The sequence below is a fragment of the Desmodus rotundus genome, chromosome 5 (genome assembly GCF_022682495.2).
Source record: "Desmodus rotundus isolate HL8 chromosome 5, HLdesRot8A.1, whole genome shotgun sequence".
Classification (NCBI taxonomy): Eukaryota; Metazoa; Chordata; class Mammalia; order Chiroptera; family Phyllostomidae; genus Desmodus; species Desmodus rotundus.
Window position 1 is genome coordinate 101,272,356 of NC_071391.1, and position 21,346 is coordinate 101,293,701.

A 21,346-nucleotide genomic window follows, 5' to 3' on the forward strand; every position below is an offset into this window, starting at 1 on the left:
CCAATCCTATCTATACAGCTCATAGGGCACAGGGAACAACACAGTCCAGGGCAACTTCTGTCCAGGGCTCAGAGTGCTGGAGGCCGGAGTGTGTGGCCAGCTCAGGAGGCCTGAGGGTCCTGACCCAGCACCAGTGTCTCAGTGCAGGGGGCCGTAGGCTAACATCACATCACCAAGCATCTCACCCAGGGTGCTTTTCTGTGTGTGATGGGAAGTCATCACATCAGACTACGGGGCCTGCAGTTCACAAGCACTCCTTCTGTCTCTTCTTAAAGACAGAGTCTAGAGACTCTGCTTATAGTCAGGGGAAGATCCTCTTTATTAGACTCCAGAATCTGGGGCCAGAATGGGCAAAATTGGATGAGCCCTGTCTCCATGTACACTGTTGGTGAGTGTGGTCCAGCATCACCAAGTAATAGTTTCCTGAGAACATGCATCCAGCAGTGTAAGTTAGGATCAAATATAGCCTGTCCTCACAAGGAACTTGTGAGCTAGTTTAAGCAGTAAGACGTGAACATGAGAGAAGCTGAGAAATAAATTAGGCAAAATATTACATGGCTGGACACCGAGTGAAAAAGTGGGGCTTTGGAGGCAGGAGAGACCCCTACACTCAGATGGTCAGAAAGGCTGTTCTCTGATATACAAAGTCGCAAATGGAATGACAGAGTGGGCCACGTGGAGGCTCACCAATTCTAAAATGTGACTTGGAAACACATGCGAATGTGATTTAGATGTCAACCCAGGGGAGAAAAAGGAAGCCACATCATTGGTGAAAGGAGCCAGGACAGATGTAGTCATGGACGTGGGAGCGGGCTCACCTCTCAGAGCGTCACTTGCTCTACAGTGAAGTGGTCCCTGGAAGCCTCCATACCCACTGTGGCCTGCAAGGTCCAGGGTCGGGGCCAGGAAGAAGGCAAGTGACAGCCCCTGCCCCACAGTCAGAAAATTCCCCTTTCCTAACACTGTAGAAACCTCTCAATGGGGACTCCACGCCCAGTGGGCTCCCTGAGTGTGTGGGGGGAAAGGGAGGCAGGAAGCAGACACAGGCATTCTGGTCTTTGGATCAGCTGTGTCTGCAAACCAGGCTTCAGGCTTTCAAACCTGCTTTGAGTGAACTGTGGGGTGGGGGGGACCCTGGTCCCTGCCAGGGCCTGATCATCCCTCAGGCTGGAGGGAAAGGTCTGTAGGGCCAAGGGTCCTGCACTAGTTAGGCTCTCCTCATCAGGCAGAAGCACCTGAGAGGGCCGTAACTAGGCACCCACCCTGCCTGACTCCCTGAACCATGGGGTCAGTATTCCTGGCCCAAGAGTCACCTCTTCATCCAGAAACACATCCTGGTCTCTGTATAAGTCATCTCTCCAAGATAATTACCTACTTTTAAAACCCACTTTGTTTTCCCCTACTTCTAAAACTATCATCTAGAAAAAAATAAAGGGGCTGAAGTCTAAGAGAGGATGTCACACTTCACTGCTAAGTAATCCCACCTGCGGGAAGAAGCCAAGTCTCAGCGGGCATGTGGATCAAAGAAAGGTTTGAACTACTGCCAACACTTGAATCAAGGAATAGATGTTTCTATCTAAAGCAACAATATACTAACAATCAAAAACATTTGCATCCTTATTAACCCAAACTCTGAGAATGAGGTCAACATTCGTAACCTGCCTCACCCCACAACCCTCTGCAAGCTGATCTTAGTAATAATTTTATTTTTGATGTGTCACTGAATTGTGAGGGAAAAACACTCTTTCCAGCATTACACACACACACACACACACAGAAGAGTGTGGTCTGTAATAAGCAAGGTTGCTGTGCTTAGAAGTCCTGCTTTCTTGACCCTCAGTCCAGGTGACACTCCCTGGTCTGGTCTCAGGTGCCCAGAATGACATCTGCAAAACAGAGCCACAGCCTCGTGTAAGAGAGCCCGAGCCACCGTCATCGCAGCTGTCAGCGATACTCTGAGCTGCTGTCAGCTCCAGGTGGAGTGAGAGCTTGTAGCCCAGTAAGAACAGGTAAAATGATCCCCAGAGAGAGAGAGTGTTGTAACAGGTGGGGGCCATAGAGAAAGCAGACACTGGATGCAAAAGAGTATGATTCGAGGTGCCCACTTCTTTGCACACACCCTCAGAGGCATTCACTTTAATCCCACAGCTTTGCTTTAGGTCCACCCTCATTCATCCTTTCCTAGAGAACATGCTTGGAACCCTTCCCCCTGCAGTTATTATGGCCTTATCCGAACAATACAATGCTCTTTGTCTCAGGCAGTCCAGGTACTGATTTATTCAATGCACAAGACATCTTAGTTAGAGTCCCACACCCCCACCCCAAGACCACTTGACTTGGAGTTTGTAGACCTGGGTCCTTGTCCCAGACGTGCCACCTCATATGGGAATAATCTTGGGAAACTCACATGATCATCTTGGCCTGTTTTCTTCATCTAAGAAGATGGAGGCGGCGTTTTTCTGGTCTATTTTGATGATCCAATGAGATGTGGCACACACACCCAGCTTTCCTTTTGGCAATGAACCCATTATTGTTTACTGACACGAATTGCAATCAGAGGAGAAAAAGATCACCTTTATTTCTCCCCATTGATGCCCAAACAGCTCAGGGAGACATATGTGAGAAGAACTGGGCCACACCCACAGGCCCCTCCAAGGTCCCTAGGCCCCGCAGGGGCCCTCTGTCCAGCCAGGATTAGCAGGGCCCTTCCCGTGCCTCCTCGCCCTGTGAAAATATCTGATCCTGGCTGATGCTGGGCTGGCTCCAGCTTCCGTTCCCACAGACCTTCCATTGAAACAGATCTTGAAAACCTGGAAAATTCTTTTATTCCACCTGCATCCATGCATATGTGCACAAAACAGAGATACAAGAACATGTAGCCTCATGAAGATAAAACCTGAGGGCAGCCGCCTTGCCCATGAGTGGCTGTGCAAAACCTCTGTGAAAGGACCTGCTTCCCAGCATGAGTGCAGTAGGAAGAAACAAGGGACTGAAACCCAGGACGCAGGACCTCAGCCTGTCTGTAGAGCTGGAGGTCGGTGGCCAATCTCTGCCTCACCCTCCCAGCCACCGTGTCACTGGCCCTGTGCCATCCCATGTGGCAATGTCCAGGAAAGCACCCTGCAAGTGATGGAGTGCCACACAAACAACAGGTGCCCTATGGAGGTGCCCTGTCCTGCTCAGGACTTGGCAAGGCATCCCAATTTTTCACTGAAAATTTTCTTTCACGGTAAAATGACACAGGTTTTCAGAAACGATTAAAGCAAACCTAACAGGCTACCCAAGCAAGTACTTCCATTTCAAGGTGTTTACCCCCAAGCCTTGTCCCACTCAACTCTACAATCTGCTGTCAATCATTCATAAAACAAACAGCACGTATTGACTACTGCTCAGCTCCAGGCACTGCACTAGGCACTGCAGAGTCTGCCATGAGCAACCACAACAGACATCTTTGTTCTCATGTTCTAATGGGGAAGAGAGCCAAAGAACAAACATACCCAACAGGTTTGGTGGTGGTGAGGGCTTTAAAAAACAAAGTGAGGTAAAGGAGGAACTATTTTATGTAAAGTGATCAGGGAAGACCTCTGGGAAGGGGACAGTTGGGCATACACCCGAATGAGTGAGGGAGTGAGTGAGCAGTGGGGGGTGTAGGGGAAGAGTGGGCAGGCACAGGGGAGAGCAAATGGCAAAGTTGTGAACACAGCAGAGTCAGCCAGGGGAAGATCGTGGAGAGATCAGAGACATGCTGGGTGCTGTAGGGAGAAGAGTGTACACAGCAAGAGAGCCTCGTAGCAAACGGGAAGGACTTTGAATTTTAATCTGAGTGACGTAAGATGCCATCAGGGTGCCTACCAGAGGTCTGGCACAATGTGACTTATACTTTAATTTCACTTTCCAATTACTCTTGCTAATATGTAGAAATATCATTTTTGCATATTGACCATATAACCTGATCTTGCTAAGTGCACATTACTAGTCCTACTAGCATTTATTGCAGAATTATGTCTTCTGCAAATAAAGATAATTTCACTTTCTCCTTTCCAACTGTTCTGCCTTTTTTTTCCTGTTTTTGTTGCCTTACTGCACTGACTGGGAGTTCCAGTACTGTGCTGTTCAGAGTGGTGAAGGCAGACTTCCTTGCCTAATTCCTGCTCAAGTTGGAGAACATTTGCTGATTCATAGTTTAGAATGATTTCAGCTGTGTATTTCTGGGAGATGTCCTTTACAGATAGTGGAATTTTCCTTTTATTCTGAGTTTGCTGAGAATTTTTAATCTTAAATAGACTATGAATCTTGTCAAATGCCTTTTTCCTGCCTCTACTCAACAGATCATATATTTTGCTTTTTATTCGGTTAATGTGCTGCATTACACTCATTGAGTTTCACAGGTTAAGCCAACCTTTCATTCCCAGGATAAACTCCACTTGGTGATGAGGTGCTTCACATATTGCTGTATTCATGTGCTAGTGTTTCATTGTTTCTTCATTTTCTTTTTTTTTTTGTATCCTTATGTTCATGAGGAATATTGGTCTATAACTTTTCATTTTTTATTAAATATATTTTATTGATTATGCTATTACAGTTGTCCCATTTTTCCCCATTATTCTCCTCCACCCTTCCCCCCACACCCACCAGCATTCCCCCACCTTAGTTCATGCCCATGGGTTGTACATATAAGTTCTTTGGCTTCTACATTTCCCGTACTATTCTTAACCCCCCCAATCTATTTTTTGTACCTACCATTAATGCTTCTTATTCCCTGTATCTTTTCCCCATTCTCTCTACTCCCCCTCCCTGCTGATAACCCTCCATGTGATCTCCATTTTTGTGATTCTGTTCCTGTTCTAGTTGTTTGCTTAGTTTTTGGTTTTGTATTTTTAGGTTTGGTTGTTGATAGTTGTAAGTTTCTTGTCATTTTACTGTTCATAGTTTTGATCTTCTTTATCTTAGATAAATCCCTTTAACATTTCATATAATAAGGGCTTGGTGACGATGAACTTGACCTTCTCTAGGAACCACTTTATCTGCCCTTCCATTCTAATTGATAGCTTTGCTGGATAGAGTAATCTTAGATGTAGGTCCTTGTCGTTCATGACTTTGAATACTTCTTTCCAGCCCCTTCTTGCCTGTAAGGTTTCTTTTGAGAAATCAACTGATATTCTTATGGGAACTCCTTTGTAGGTAACTGTCTCCTTTTCTCTTGCTGCTTCTAAGATCCTCTCTTTATCTTTAATCTTGGGTAGTGTAATGATGATGTGCCTTGGTGTGTGCTTCCTTGGGTCCAGGTTCTTTGGGACTCTCTGAGCTTCCTGGACTTCCTGGAAGTCTATTTCCTTTGCCAGATTAGGGAAGTTCTCCTTCATTATATTTTCAATAAATGTTCAATTTCTTGTTCATCCTCTTCTCCTTTCGGCACCCCTATGATTCAGATGTTGGAACATTTAAAGTTGTCCCAGAGGTTCCTAAGCCTCGCCTCATTTTTTTTTTTGACTTTTTGTTTCTTCATTGTGTTCTGGTTTATTTCTTCCTTCTGCTCCAAACCATTGATTTAAGTCCCAGTTTCCTTCCCTTCACTGATGGTTCCCTGTACATTTTCCTTTACTTCACCTTTCATAGCCTTCACTTTTTCCTCTATTTTGTGACCATACTCAACCATTTCTGTGAGCATCCTGATTATCAGTGTTTTGAACTGTGCATCTGATAGGTTGGTTATCTCTTCATCATTTAGTTGTATTTTTTCTGGAGCTTTGATCTGTTCTTTGGGCCGTAATTTTTCGTCTCGGCAGGCCTGTTACATAGTAAGGGGTGGAGCCTTAGGTATTCACCAGGATGGGGCTGTTCATGGGGGAGGGGTCTGAGAGGGAACAATGCAACTTGCTCATCTCTCATCAGGCTTCCAGTCTCTTCCTCCACTATCCACAAGTAATTTGGGCCCTTCTAGTGCTGATTCCCAGGTGGGTGGGCTTGTGTACATGCTACGACCCTGTTGTAAGGGTCTCCCCAATGAACTCTCCTGTGAGGCTGGGAATTTCTCCTGCTGCCTCAACCCCCACAGGTTTTTTCAGTCAGAGATTTTGAGGCTTTATTTCCCTGCACTGGAACCCTGGATTGTGCTATCTGTCTCGCTCCCTGGTTTACCTCCTGGAGTTGTTCCTCCCAGTTTTCTGCACACAAATGTGGGACCACTTGGACCACTTGCTCCAGCAGCCTCCACCTCACCCAGCCTGGTCCAACAGTCACCACCTTGCTGCAAATCCTCTCTACCCTGGCTGCTTCTCTCTGTCCCTCCTACTTGGTCTGAATGAATGTTTCTTCTTTAACTCCTTGATTGTCAGACTTCCATAGAGTTCAATTTTCTGGCAGTTCTGGTTCTTTTTTGTGTTTAAATTTGTTGTTCTCCTTATTTTAGCTGTGTGAGGAGGCAAAGTATATCTACCTACACCTCCTACTTGGCTAGAACTCTCCCTTTCCCTTTTTTTTTAATCAGGGTTATGCTGGCCTCAAAAAATTAACTGGGAAGTGTTTCCTCTTTCATCCTCCTCTGTGAAAAGGTTTGTGTAAGATTATTTTTTCCCTAAAATTTACCAATGTAGCCACTTGGGCCAGGGTTTTCTTTGTGGGAATGCTTCTAATTACAAAATTTATTTTTAAAAATCAAATTTAGTATTATTCAGATTTCCTCATATCAATTTTGATAATTTGTCTTTCAAGGAATGTATTCATGTCATCTAATATATTAAATTTGGGGGGCATAAAATAGTTCTTAGTACCCCACATTATCCTTATCTATGGAATGTATAGTGATACAACCTCTTTTAAACCTGATATTGGCAGTTTGGTTTCCTCTCTTTTCTCTTGATTAAACTTCTTAGGGGTTTACAGATAAGGACACAACAAAGAAAGAAAACGTCAGGCCAATGTTGCTGATGAACATAGACACTAAAATCCTCAACAAAATATTGGCAACCCGCATCCAGCAATATATTAAAAAGATCATAGACCATGACCAAATGGGATTCATCCCAAGGATGCAAGGATAGTACAATATTCATAAATCAATAAACGTAATCTATCACATAAACAAAAGTAAAGACAAAAACTACATGATAATATCAATAGATGTGGAAAAAGCATTTGATAAGGTACAGCACCCATTTATGATAAAAACACTCAGCAAAGTGGGAATAGAGGGAGCATTCCTCAACATAATAAAGGCCATATATGAGAGACCTAGAGCCAACATCATACTCAGTGGGCAAAAACTTAGAGCTTTCCCACTAAGATCAGGAAAAAGACAAGGATGCCCTCTCTCACCACTCCTATCCAACTCCTCTCACCACTCACCAACATAGTATTGGAAGTCCTAGCCACAGCAATCAGACAAGAAAAGGAAATAAAAGGCATCCAAATTGGAAAGGAGGAAACAAAACCGTGATTGTCTGCAGATGACATGATAGCGTACATAGAAAATCCTATAGACTCCACCAAAAAAACTGCTCGACTAAATAAATGAATTTGGCAAAACAGCAAGATATAAAGTCAATATTCAGAAATTGAAGGCATTTTTGTACACCAACAATGAAATATCAGACACAGAAATCAGGGAAAAATCCCATTTGATAAGGCAACAAGAAAAATGAAGTACCTAGGAATAAACCTAACTAAGGAGGTCAAAGACCTGTACTCAGAAAACTACGCAACACTGAAGAAAGAAATTAAGGAAAACAGAAACAAATGGAAACATATACCGTGTTCATGGATTGGAAGAATTAACATCATCAAAATGGCCATACTACCCAAAGCAATTTATAGATTCAATGCAATCCCTATTAAAGTACCAATGGCATATTTCACAGATATAGAACAAACACTTCAAAAATTTTTATGGAACCATAAATGACCCTGAATAGCTGCAGCTTTTTTGAGAAAGAAGAACAAAGTGGGTGGGATCACAATACCTGATATCAAACTGTATTACAAGGCCACTGTAATCAAAACAGCCTGGTACTGGCATAAGAACAGACATATAGACCAATGGAACAGAACAGAGAGCCCAGAAATAAACCCAAGTCTCTACAATCAATTAATATTCAACAAAGGGGGCAGCAGCATAAAATGGAGTAAAAATAGCCTCTTCAACAAATGATTTTGGGAGAACTGGACTGCTACATGCAAAAAAATGAAACTCGAGCACCAACTTACACCATACACAAAAGTAAGTTCAAGGTGGATAAAAGACTTAAATATAAATCATGACAGCATAAAAGTCCTAGAGGAGAACATAGGCAGGAAAATCTCAGACATTCCACGCAGCAACATCCTCACAGACACGTCCCCCAGAACAAGGGTCATAAAGGAAAGAATAAACAAATGGGATCTCATCAAAATAAAAAGCTTCTGCACAGCTAAAGAAAACAGCATTAAAATGAAAAGAGAACCAACCATATGGGAAAACATATTTGCCAATGATACCTCAGACAAGGGTTTGATCTCCAAAATATATAAAGAACTCACACAACTCCACTCTGAGACAAGCAACCCAATTAAAAAATGGGCAAAGGAGGAGAACCAAGATGGCGGCGTAGGTAGACACACTGCGCCTCCTCGCACAACCAGAACCGACAGAGAATCGAACAGCAAGGGGGACCAACACCAAGGAAACAGAAAATAATCATTCATCCAGACTGGTAGGAGGGGCGGAGACGGCACTGGGGTGGAGAGGACTCGCGTGGCTGTGGCGGGACTGAGACTGGCGGAGTGTGGGACAAATGGCGCAGGCAGTCCGAGCACTAGCAGACCCTGCGGTCCCACATTTGCACAGATAAACCCAGAGGGCCGGACTCAGAGTGGTGGAGAGTGGGGCAGGCAGAGTGGCGGATAGCACATTGCGGCACCACATTCGCCCACAGATAAACCGGACGAACGGCGGGCAGAGAAGCAGACCGCTGCGCAACCCAGGGCTCCAGCTCGGGGAAATAATGCCTCAAACCTCTGATTGAAAGCGCCCCTGGGGGTTGGGGCGGCAGGAGAGACTCCCAGCCTCACAGGAGAGGTTGTTGGAGAGACCCACAGGGGCCTAGAGTGTGCACAGGCCCACTTACTCGGGAACCAGCACCAGAGGGGCCCAGTTTGATTGTGGGTAGCGGAGTGAAAGACTGAAATCCGGAGGAGAGTGAAGCGGGCGCCATTGCTCCCTCTCGGCCCTGCCCCCACGTACAGCGTCACAGCGCAGCGACCAGCATTACCCCACCCCGGTGAACACCTAAGGCTCCTCCCCTTAAAGTAACAGACGCGCCAAGACAAACAAAAAAAATGGCCCAAATGACAGAACACTTCAAAGCTCCAGAAAAAATACAACTAAGCGACGAAGAGATAGCCAACCTATCGGATGCACAGTTCAAAGCACTGGTTATCAATATGCTCACAGACTTGGTTGAATCTATTCGAAAAACAGATGAAAAAATGAAGCCTATGCTAAGAGAAACAAAGGAAAATGTTCAGGGAACCAATAGTGATGAGAAGGAAACTGGGACTCAAATCAATGGTATGGACCAGAAGGAAGAAACAAACATTCAACCAGAAAAGAATGAAGAAACAAGAACTTGGAAAAATGAGGAGAGGCTTAGGAACCTCCAGGACACCTTGAAACGTTCCAACATCCGAATTATAGGGGTGCCAGAAGGAGAAGAGGAAGAACAAAAAGTTGAAAACTTATTTGAACAAATAATGGAGAACTTCCCCGATCTGGCAAAGGAAATAGACTTCCGGGAAGTCCAGGAAGCTCAGAGAGTCCCAAAGAAGCTGGACCCAAGGAGGAACACAACAAGACACATCATAATTACATTACCCAAGATTAAACGCAAGGACCTACGTCCAAGATTACTGTATCCAGCAAAGCTATCATTTAGAATGGAAGGGAGGATAAAGTGCTTCTCAGATAAGGTCAAGTTGAAGAGGCTCATCATCACCAAGCCCTTATTATATGAAATGTTAAAGGGAGTTACCTAAGAAAAAGATCAAAAATAGGAACAGTAAAAATGACAGCAAACTCACAGTTATTAACGACCACACATAAAACAAAAACGAGAGCAAACTAGGCAAACAACTAGAACATGAGGGTTGTCAATAAGGGAGTGGGAGGGGGAGAGGGGGGTAAAGGTACAGAGAATAAGTAGCATAGATGATAGGTGGAAAATAGACAGGGGGAGGGTAAAAATAGTGTAGGAAATGTAGAAGCCAAAGAACTTATAAGTATGACCCATGGACATGAACTATGGGGGGGGAATGTGGGAGGGAGGGGGGTGGGCAGGATGGAGTGGAGTGGGGGGGGAAATGGGACAACTGTAATAGCATAATCAATAAATATATTTAAAAAAAAAAAAAAAAAAAATGGGCAAAGGACTTGAACAGACACTTCTCCAAGAAGGACACACAGAGGGTCCAGAGACATATGAAAAGATGCTCAGTATCACTAGTCATCAGATAGATGCAAATTAAAACCACAATGAGATACCACCTCACACCTGTCAGAATGGCCATCATAAACAAAGCAACAAACAACAAGTGTGGGGGAGGTTGTGGAGAAAAGGGAACCCTAGTGCATTGTTGGTGGGAATGCAGACTGGCACAGCCACTATGGAAAATAGTATGGAATTTCCTCAGAAAACTAAAATTGGAACTGTCTTTTGACCTGGCAATTCAACTGCTAGGATATATTCTAAGAACCCTGAAACACCAATCCAAAAGAACCTATGCACCCCAATGTTCATAACAGCACAATTTACAATAACCAAGTGCTGGAAGCAACCTAAGTGCCCATCAAAAAACTATGGTACATTTACACAATGGAATTCTATGCAGCAGAAAGAAAGAATGAGCTCCTACCCTTTGCTACAGCATGGACAGAACTGGAGACCATTATGCTAAGTGAAATAAGCCAGGCGGTGAGGGAAAAATACCATATGATCTCACCTTTAACAGGAACCTAATCAACAAAATGAACAAGCAAGCAAAATATAACCAAAGATACTGAAATTGAGAACAGGCTGACAGTGACCAGATGGGAGTGGGGAGGGGATTATAGGGGAAAAGGGTGAAGGATTTGCAGGAACAATTATAAAGGACACATGGACAATAACAAGGTGGGATGGAAACAGGGGAGGGAGGTGGGGAGGGCTGGGGTGGTGGGGAATGATGGGGGGGAAAAGGCAGAAAACTGTACTTGAACAACAATAAAAAATGTTAAAAGAAAGAAAGAATAAATAAAATAAAATATTTATATTAAGAAAGATTTCTTAGGGGTTTATCCATTTTATTCATCTTTTTAAACTACCAATTTTTTTTCACTAGTTTTTCTCTATTGCTTGTCTGTATTCTTTCATTTACCTTCCTCTTGTTCTTTGTCAAACATTTTACTACTATATAATGCTAAAAAATCCACAATAAATTCCTATTATTTTGTTTTAAGCCACTAATTGTCTTTTAAAGAAATTTTTAAACAAGAAAACAAATGTTTATATTTACCACACATTTCTCATTTCTGGCACTTTCCTTCCTTCATATGGATCTCTATGTTTGCTATATGGTGTAACTGACCTTCAGGCTGGAGACATCCCTTTAATGACTCTCACACTGCAGATCTACAAGAAACAATTTCTCTTAACTTTTGTTAATCTGAAAACGTCTTTGTTTCATATTTATTTTTGAAAGACTTTTTTCCCAGAACTATAAAGATGATGTCTTGCTGCCTTCTGGCATGCATTATTTTTTTATAAGAAGTCAACCACATCCTTATTTTTGTTCCCCCCTACTTTCCTTTGGATGCTTTAATATTTTAATATTATCTTTTGTTTTTAGCAATTTCATTTTGCTAAATTTCATTTTCAGCAATTTGATTCTGGTGGGCCTAGATGTGGTTTTCTTTGGGGTTACCATGCTTGGGACTCATTGAAATTCTGGCATCTGTAGGTTGATATCTTCTTTCATCAAATTTGGGGAGATTTCCTCAAACATGTTTCTGCCCCATCTCTCTTCTACAACTCTAACTACACATCTTTTAGATTACTTGATATTATCCATCACATGTCATTAAGGCCCTGTTGATATTTTTTCAGTATTTTTTCACTCTATAGATCAGTTTGAATGATTCTTGTTAATCTGTGTTCAAGTTCACTGATTTTTTTTTGCGGACATCCCAAAATGGTAGCTTTTATTTATTTTTAATCATCTTTTTTGTTATTCTATTACATTTGTCCAAATTTTTCTCCCTTTGCCCTCCTCCACCCATCCCACCCTGACTCCCACAGTCAATCCCCACACTGTTCTCAATGTCCATGGGGCATTCATACATGTTCCTTGACTAGTCCCTTCCCCTTCTTTCCACCATTATCCACCTCCCCACTCCCTTCTGGTCACTGTCAGTCTGTGCCATGTTTTGGTGACTGTGGTTCTATTTTGTTTGTTAGTTTATTTTGTTCATTAGATTCCTCTTATAAGGTGAGATCATATGGTATTTGTTTTTCACTGCCTGGCTTATCTCACTTAACATAATATTCTCCAGTTCCATCCATGCTGTCACAAAAGGTTCCTTCTTTCTTTGTGCTGCATAATACTCCATTGTGTAAATGTACCAGTTTTTTTATCCACTCACCTACTGATTGGTACTTAGGCTGCTTCCAAATCTTGGTTGTTGTAAATTGTGCTACTATGAACATTGGGGTGCATAGGTTCTTTTGAATTGGTGTTTCAGGGTTCTTAGGATATAATCCCAGCAGTGGGATTGCCAGGTCAAAAGACAGTTCCATTTTTAATTTTTTGATGATATTTCATACTGTTCTCCACAGTGGCTGCAACAGTCTGCATTCCCACCAACAGTGTACTAGCATTCCCTTTTCTTCACATCCTCACCAGCACTTGTCTGTTGATTTATTAGTGATGGCTATTCTGACCAGTGTGAGGTGATATCTTATTGTGGTTATAATTTGCATCTCTCTGGTGGCTGGTGATGTTGAGCATCCTTTCATATGTCTAGGGGCCATCAGAATGTCCTCCTTGGAGAAGTGTCTTTTTGTATCCTTTGCCCACTTTTTAATTAATTTGTTTGTCCTCAGGTGTTGAGTCATATGAGTTCTTTATACATTTTGTAGTACCCTTGTCTAATGTATCATTGGCAACTAAGTTCTCCCATACGGTTGGTTCCCTTTTCATTTTGATGATGGTATCTTTAGCTGTGCAGAAGCTTTTTAATTTGATGTAGTCCAATGTGTTTATTCTTTCATTTATATCCCTTGCCCTAGGAGATATATCAGCAAAAATACTGCTACATGGGATATCTGAAATTTTACTGCCTATGTTTTTCTCACAGGGGTGTCCAACCCATGACCTGGGTGCAGCCCAGGAATGCTATGAATGTGGCCCAACACAAAATCATAAATTTATTTAAAACTTTTTTTTGTTGTTCATCAGTTTTTGTTAGTGTTTCTGTATTTAATGTGTGGCCGAAGACAACTCTTCTTAAAGGATACCCCTGCTAGGACTTTTATGGTGTCACAATTTATATTTAAGTCTTTTATCCATCTTGAGTTTATTCTGGTTTATGGTGTAAGTTGGTGGTCGAGTTTCATTTTTTTTGCATGTACCAGTTCAATTTCCCAACACCATTTATTGAGGTGGCTATTTGTACTCCATTGTATGCTCATGTCCCCTTTGTCAAATATTAATTGACCATAGAGCCTCAGGTTTATTTCTGGGCACTCTATTCTGTTCCATTGATATGTGTCTGTCTTATGCCAGTACCAGACTGTTTTGATTACAGTGGCCTTGTAATATAGTTTGACATCAGGTATTGTGATCCCTCCTACTTTGTTTTTCTTTCTCAAGATTGCTGAGGCTATTCAGGGTCATTTTTGGTTCCATATAAATTTTTGAAATATTTGTTCTAGATTTGTGAAATATGCCATTGGTATTTTAATAGGAATTGCATTGAATCTATAGATTGCTTTGGGTAGTATGGCCATTTTAATGGTGTTAATTCTTCCAATCCATGAACACAGTATATGCTTCCATTTATTTGTATCTACCTTAATTTCTTTCTTCAGTGTTCTATAGTTTTCCAAGTATAGGTCTTTTACCTCCTTGGTTAAATTTATTTCTAGGTACTTTATTTTTATTGTTGCTATAGTAAATGGGATTTTTTCCTCTAGTTTTTCTTTCTAATTTTTCATTATCAGTGTACAAAAATGTTGTCAATTTCTGAATATTGACTTTGTATCCTGCTATTTTGCCAAATTCACTTATTAGGTGCAGTTTTTTGGTGGAGAGTATCAGGTTTTCTATGTACATAATCATGTCATCTTGAATAATGACAGTTTTACTTCCTCCTTTCCAATTTAGATGCCTTTTATTTCTTTTTCTTGTCTGGTCTCTGTAGTTAGACTTCCAGTACTATGCTGAATAAGAGTGGTGAAAGCAGACACTCTTATCTTGCTCCTGATCATAAGGGGAAAGTTTTTAGTTTTTTCCCATTCAGTATAATGTTGGCTGTACGTTTCTCATATATGGCCTTTATTATGTTGAGGTATGTTCCCTGTATTCCCACTTTGCTGAGTGGTTTTATCATAAATGGGTGCTGGATTTTATCAAATGCTTTTCAATATCTATTGATATGATCATGTGGTCTTTGTCCTTCATTTTGTTTATATAGAGTATTATGTTTATTGATTTGCAAATATTGTACCATCCTTGCATGAATCAATATTCATCCCTGGGATGAATCCCACTTGATCATGATATATGATCTTTTTAATGTATTGCTAAATCTGTATTGCTACTATTTTGTTGAGGATTTTAGCATCTTTGTTCATCAGAGATATTGGCCTGTAGTTTTCTTCTTTTTTTGCATCTTTAACTGTTTTTGGAATTAGGATGATACTTGCCTCAGAAAAAGAGTTTGGGAGTTTTCCCTCTTCTTGAATTTTGGAATAGTTTGAGAGGGACAGGAGTTAGTTCTTCCTTAAATGTTTGGTACAGATCACTTCTAAAGCCATCAGGTCCAGGACTTTTGTGTGCCAGGAATTTTTTGATTACTGCTTCAATTTCACTAGTTGTTATGAATTTACTCAGTCTTTCTGCTGCTTCTTGATTCAGTTTTAGAAGAATGTATGTTTCTAGAAATACGTCCATATTGCCTAGGTTGTCCAATTTATTGGCATATAAATTTCTTAAAATCCTTTATATTTCTGTGGCATCAGTTGTGACTTCTCTTTCATTTCTGATTTTATTTATTTGGGTCCTCTTTTTTCCTTGATGAGTCTGGTTAAATATTTGTCTATTTTGTTAATCTTCTCAAAGAACCAGCTCCTGGATTCACTGATCTTTTGAATTGTTTTTCTTTTTTTAGTCTCCATGTCATTTAATTCTGGCTTGATCTTAATTATTTCCTTCCTTCTACTTGCCCTGGGCTTTATTTGTTGTTGTTGTTCTAGTTTTTGTGGATATAGGGTTGGGTTGTTTATTTGAGATTTTTCTATCTTCTTTAGGTAGGCCTGTAATGCAAGGGCAGGAGGAAGGCAAATGGAGTAAGACAGGGGGAGAGTAATCTATGAGATTTGAAATAAAGAAAATAGTGAATAAATAGGAATACAATCGAAGAACAGCAATAATCGTAATACCCAGGCCAAGCAAGCCACAATTTATAAAGATGGAAAGAAAATAAGAATATTATAAGAAGGAGGAAAAGAATGTGAGCTGACTAAAGGAAGGAAGAATGATTTTGAGAGGATAGAAGGAGGAGAAATAGTAAGAGTAAGGAATAGGAACAAGCATAGGGGAAAATAAAATTTACAACAAAAATAAGAAAGGGCAGGAACAAGGCAAAAGTAAGACAAAGGAAGGGTATAATGTGAGATTTGAAAAATAAATAAAATATAAATAAAAGTAATAAAAATAAAAGACAAAGAATAGTGAACTAGTTGGAATACAATTGAAGCAAAAGAAGAAATAGTAAAAGGCTATGTGTAGTAAGGATAATTTTCCTTCTATAGTATCCAAACTGCTATTAGATCTAGCCAGTAAATTTTTCATTTCAGATAACCATATTTTTCAGTCCTAGAATTTTCATTTGCTTGTTTCTTAAATGTCTATTTCTCTGCTGAAATTCCTATTTGTTCACTCATATGTTTGTATGGGTTTGTATCTATTGACCTTTTTGTCTTTGTTATCGGTCCACATCATCCTGCCAGTCTAGTGATTTTTTTTTTTATTGTATACTGGGTGTTGCATGTATTGTTTAAAGAGTGTTGAGTTTTATTCTGGCAGACTGTTAGTTGGCTGGCATATCATCTTTATCCTAACAAGGCTTGTTTTTAGGTTTTGTTATATGAATTTAGCATGGTCCTTACTCCAGGCTAGGGTAACCCAATCCATAATGTGTGGCCTTCCTGTGGTCTCAGATGAAAGTTTAAGGTGTTCAGCAACGTCTCTTCACTCTGGCAGGTTACAACTAAGTCTCCCAGTGCTGTGTGACCTCCAGAATCTCTGTCCAGCTCCCTAGCTACTCCCTGTCCCTGTACCCCCAGTAGTTGTTTTCTGCCAAGCCTCAAAGAGTCCTTTCCTGTGTAAACATGCTTATTATTTAGAAAAGCTTCTAGGGAAATACTTTGAAGATTTCTCATGTCCTTCTTCTGCTTCAGTACCCTGCCTCAAAAATTCCAGCTGCCTCTGCACCCTCAAATTCTGATCTGTTTCTTTTGCTCAACACTCTGTTGGTGTTTGCTTCCTTGCACCTTGGGTTGGAAGGCGCTTCCCAGCAGAAAGCCGGGATGAATGTGCAGCTTGCGTTACACACTTCAGTTTGGATCATAGACCTGCCCTGAGTATTATTCCATTCTTGAAAACAGTTACTTCATATATTTTGTCTGATATTATAACTGTTAAGGAATAGATAGTAAATCCAATATTTATTACCCCATCATGGCTAGGATCAGAAAGCTGATTACATTCTAAAAGGTGATTGGCTGCTGTGTGGAAGAGATTGCAAAATGAACTATCTACTTCAGGGCCACATAAAAATGGCTGATGATGAAGGTTTTCTTGAAGCAGAAAATGCTAATGCTTTGATCTGTTAAACACTTATGCAAATCAGGCAAGAAAACAGGAGTAAAATGTGTACCTTCAGATAAACCCATGGGAACATGAGGTCATTTCTGATCCCTGACCCCAGGTGGAAACCTGAAGTTTTGATGGCTGGAGTAAGAGGACCTCCTCCATAATTTTTCTGGCTAAGCCCAGCTACAGCTATAGCAGGAGCTGGCAGTCCCCTATTCAGACCTCTAGCCAGTGGACTGACTGGCAATCTCATCTGGAAACCAGGTACAAAAGAAGAGGAATCCAAATGTGTGTCCTGAAGAGCTGTGAGGTCACCTCATGTATAGACAATTCCAAATCCTCGGCTGTGAGGCAAGAATGGATCACACACTATCCTTCCTGAAAATATAGGATCAAGTTAATCCTCCAACAAGTTATTTTCCTAGCTAACACCTGCCCCTGGCACTGCAAATAGGGGTCTGGGTCAGAGGGAGGGGCCAGTGGTCCTTCCTGCCCACGCAGCTAGATGGCTCCATAGCTTTTCCCACCAACAGCATGTGGCTGGCTTGTCAACCTAACAGCTTCAAGTGAACAGAAAGACTTTATCAGCCCAAATAAAAAACCAGACTCAAACTCACTTACCTATCGCTGTGAATGTCTATCAGGCAGATAAATACCTGAAGAGCCGTCCCCTCCCTTCCCTGGTACAAGCTGCCACTTGCCCTGGACAATAGGCTGCAGCTTAGGTTTCCAAGGTGGCTTACAGATCCAATGACCCCCTATGGCACTGCCTCCAGACTGTTTCATAGAATGACACTCAAAATCTTTAGAGGGCCATGATCTTCACTTGAGAAGTGGACTTAGCCTCACAATTTCCATGAAAATTCCACGTGTACAGAAATTTAAGACATTTACACCTCACCCGTTTTCCCTCAGGCTGGACTGAGTCCCTGCGTAACTAGCCAGAAATATCCCAAAAGTTTGGAGGTCCGTGCAGAAAGAGCCCAATGCCTGAAGTTTGTTTTCCCCACCCCTAGGTTTAAAAGCTTAATGCAAATGCTATGAATAGAGGCTGTATAAATATGTCCTGATTTTAAGCCTCACACGACACAGTGAATCAGCATTTCTGAAACTCTGCACCTGAGAGACTCCAGTGAGAAGTCTCCACTAAAAATTCAGAAGATTGGTAGAGTTTCTGAGCGTGCCCTGAGATTCATTTTTTCCAGAGCCCTAGGTTGCAGTAAGAAATTCTTAAGTTTCCCTTATGATATTTGCATCAGATTCCCTGTGTTGCTTAAGGGGTATTTATTTATTTATAAGATTACTTTCTTTATTGGGTTCATTTTTTCTTGATTTACATGGAACAAGTGTGCAATGAAATTGCTATAACTTTTAAGAAGAAGTGGGCAGGTCTGTAAAAATCCCCATTAAATGTCCGGGAAAGCAGTCATGATTATTAGATGAAGGATCCCAGAGGAGGTTGAGAACATTTCCATGTAATTTGGACCCAAGTGACCGTCATCAGCCTTCAATTCATGAAACCCGCAAATGCAAACTGAGCTGTCAGGCTGCAGGACACTGGCAAACACTGGCCATGCAAATGGAATTTCCTCCCCTTGCACATTCCCGCTGCTGACCTGCCAGGGCCGGCTGAAATATGATGCCAAGGCCGCCCTCCCAGTGGAACAGGGGCCTGGCACTGAATGCTCCATCTGGGCACACCCCAAGCCACCTGGCCAGCTGCTCTTTTTCCCTGGTTCCCTTGTGGCCAGAACAATCCTGCTGCTGAGCCACCTGTAGTCTCACAGAGCTGGTCCCCAGGTCCAGGGCCCATGGAGGGGTGGGGAGTGGCAAAGGGCCAACAACTTGGCTGAAAAAAGATGACAATAAAAGGAACAGTTAGCAGGGCTCTGGCAGCTTTTGAAAAGGAGTAATTTAATCCTGAAGGAGGAAACTGCTGCATTTTGTGCAGATCTCAACCCTCCGGCTGAATAAAACATCAAGCAGCTAGATACCAGCTTCCTCACTGTGTCCCTTCTCCCCTATACCATACTTGGGGGAATTCTGACCCCCTCCCAGGACACACCACATGCATTTTGAGAACAGTAGACAGCAGTATGTTCTGTGAAAACAGATTCTCACAAGTTCCTTCTTTCTCAAACCACTGTTCTGAGGACCCCCCCACCCACCCTCCCACACCAGAATCAGCTCTGGCTCATGAGGCCAATCATTTCCCCCTAAACAAGGTGCATGTCAGTCACACAAACTCTGCAGCTGCTGTCTCATCCCCGGATCTATTCTTGCTCCAAACTCTAAGATTCTCTCATTACGCCCAGTGTTCTGGGTAGGACCTGGGGGGCTGTCCTGATGGGATGATGCCATCCACCCGCATGAAGTGCTGAATTGAGAAGTGGGACACCCATCATGCTCATATTCTGGTCCCGATGCAGGAACCTCCCTTCTGCTCTCTGTAATTCTGGCCTCAGGTACCTTGTCCTTCAAAAGGGCATATTAATTCTTGCCCTGCTCACCTCACAGTTAATGTGGGGCCCAAACAAGATTGGGATGCATGCATGCCTTGGAAAGAAGAGACGGCCATACCAATGGGAAAGATTCTACAGACTATGGGCCCCTTTGAACAAACGCCCCCAGGTCCTGGGTCCAGGTGCCAACAGAGGGTCATGGAAAGGCTGTGAGCCTGTAAGCACTTACGGAAGGTCCTGGTCCTCTGTGTGCAGAGCATTAGGTCGGGCACTAAAGGGACAATGTGGACAGTTCTTGAACTCTCACAGATGAACATTTCCCCTCTTCATGTGCTAGGTCCAGGTGTGGTCCGACACAGCTTTCCTGAGATCGCCCTGGGACAGACATGGATGAGGAGAGCCAGGTCTAAGCAGGGCAGCAGTGCCAGGGCAAGAAGGGAGGCACCTGCTGGGACGGGAGCTTCCAGCTACACTTGGAGCCAGTCCTCCGTGGCTTCCTGAACCCAAACACTAGTGACCGAGGCCAGGCTAGCATCTAAAGCCGAAATTGCCTGCTGAGCCTCAAAGCTGGGCCACCTGAAAACCTTCAGACGTTGTTTTCTCCCTCAGCATTCTCTACACAGGATTAAACCCACAGAAACCCCGAGCACGCCTACCCTCTGCTCGCGTGCGTTGCACATGGCAACGGGAAAACCACAGAGGGAACGTGCTCATACCGCATACCAAAACCTTTAAAAATGTTTTCTCTAGGACAATGCTGACACACATATGACTGAATATTTTACTGTCCCACCTGGCTGACTCACGGTGGCGACAGGAGTGCAGGATTTCCCCACCCTGGGAGGCACAAACCTGCCCTGCGCTCTGCCCTGGTGAGCGGCAGGAGAGGTGAGTGTTGCTGTCCTGTTTTCTCTGGTGGTGACCCCTGGCTTTCTGAGCAGTGTACCTGTACCAGAGGGTGAGGGGGGCAGAAAATGGGGCAGAGGACAACAAAGTCTTTTTTAATCCTCACCTGAGGGTATGTTTTTATTGATTTTAGAGAGGAAGGAGGAGAGGGGGAGAGAGAGAGAGAGAGAGAAACATCCTTGTGAGAGAGAAACATTGATGGGTTGCCTCCTGCGCATGCCCCAACCGGGGATCAAACCCACAAGGTAGGTATTTGCTGTGACCAGGAATCAAATTTGTGATCTTTTGGTGTATGGGACAACACTCTAACCAACTGAGTGACCCATCCAGGGCAGGGGACAAAGCATTTTGCAATTTATTAAAATACCCAGGCTAACCACTCTCTCCCTTTGAACAAAAAGGCAGTTTGCAAAAGAGCGAAAGCATGCCGGCAGGAGGAGGCTGTGCTGTCAGGTGGCAGGTCAGCTCAGGTTCAGTTTGGCTCTGCCTGCCTGGGTGTGCCGTGGCAGGTGACAGCACTGAGCTGCAGAACACGAGCAGGGAGCATGGTGATGCCCACACCTGCCTGCCACTTGCTCATTGGGGCTGACATGGCCATACCCATCTGTCCCCCATATTTGTCTCAGGCATACTGGGGTCACACCAGCTCTGGTTGCACAAACCTGCTCCTTCGACCCACTGCTCATGTGCAATAGGGTGTGTGCCAGGCACAAAGCAGCCACCCCCTCCCCAAAGCCCTGAGGCCACTGCAGCTCAGGGCTGCCTGCCTTTGCCTTTCCTTCTCCCCGCTCCCCACCCCCATCTGGCACAGCCACCCCCTCCACTGCAGGAAACACAGCTGAACTAATTCTGGGCTCCCTGCCACCCGCACAAGC

At 43.0% G+C, this 21,346-nt stretch overlaps 1 protein-coding gene across 5 annotated transcripts in view; it reads right to left on the reverse strand.

Moving 5' to 3' along the window:
* CRACDL (CRACD like) overlaps positions 1-21,346 on the reverse strand; it is a 120,834-nt gene that overhangs the window by 79,814 nt on the left and 19,674 nt on the right. The window contains exon 1 of one of the 5 annotated variants that reach the window (XM_053925444.2): positions 19,795-21,253. The exons of the other annotated variants lie outside the window; for them this stretch is intronic. The gene's annotated coding sequence lies outside the window, so the exon portion shown is untranslated. Of the gene's footprint in view, positions 1-19,794; positions 21,254-21,346 lie in introns of those variants that run through there. 5 annotated transcript variants of the gene reach the window in all.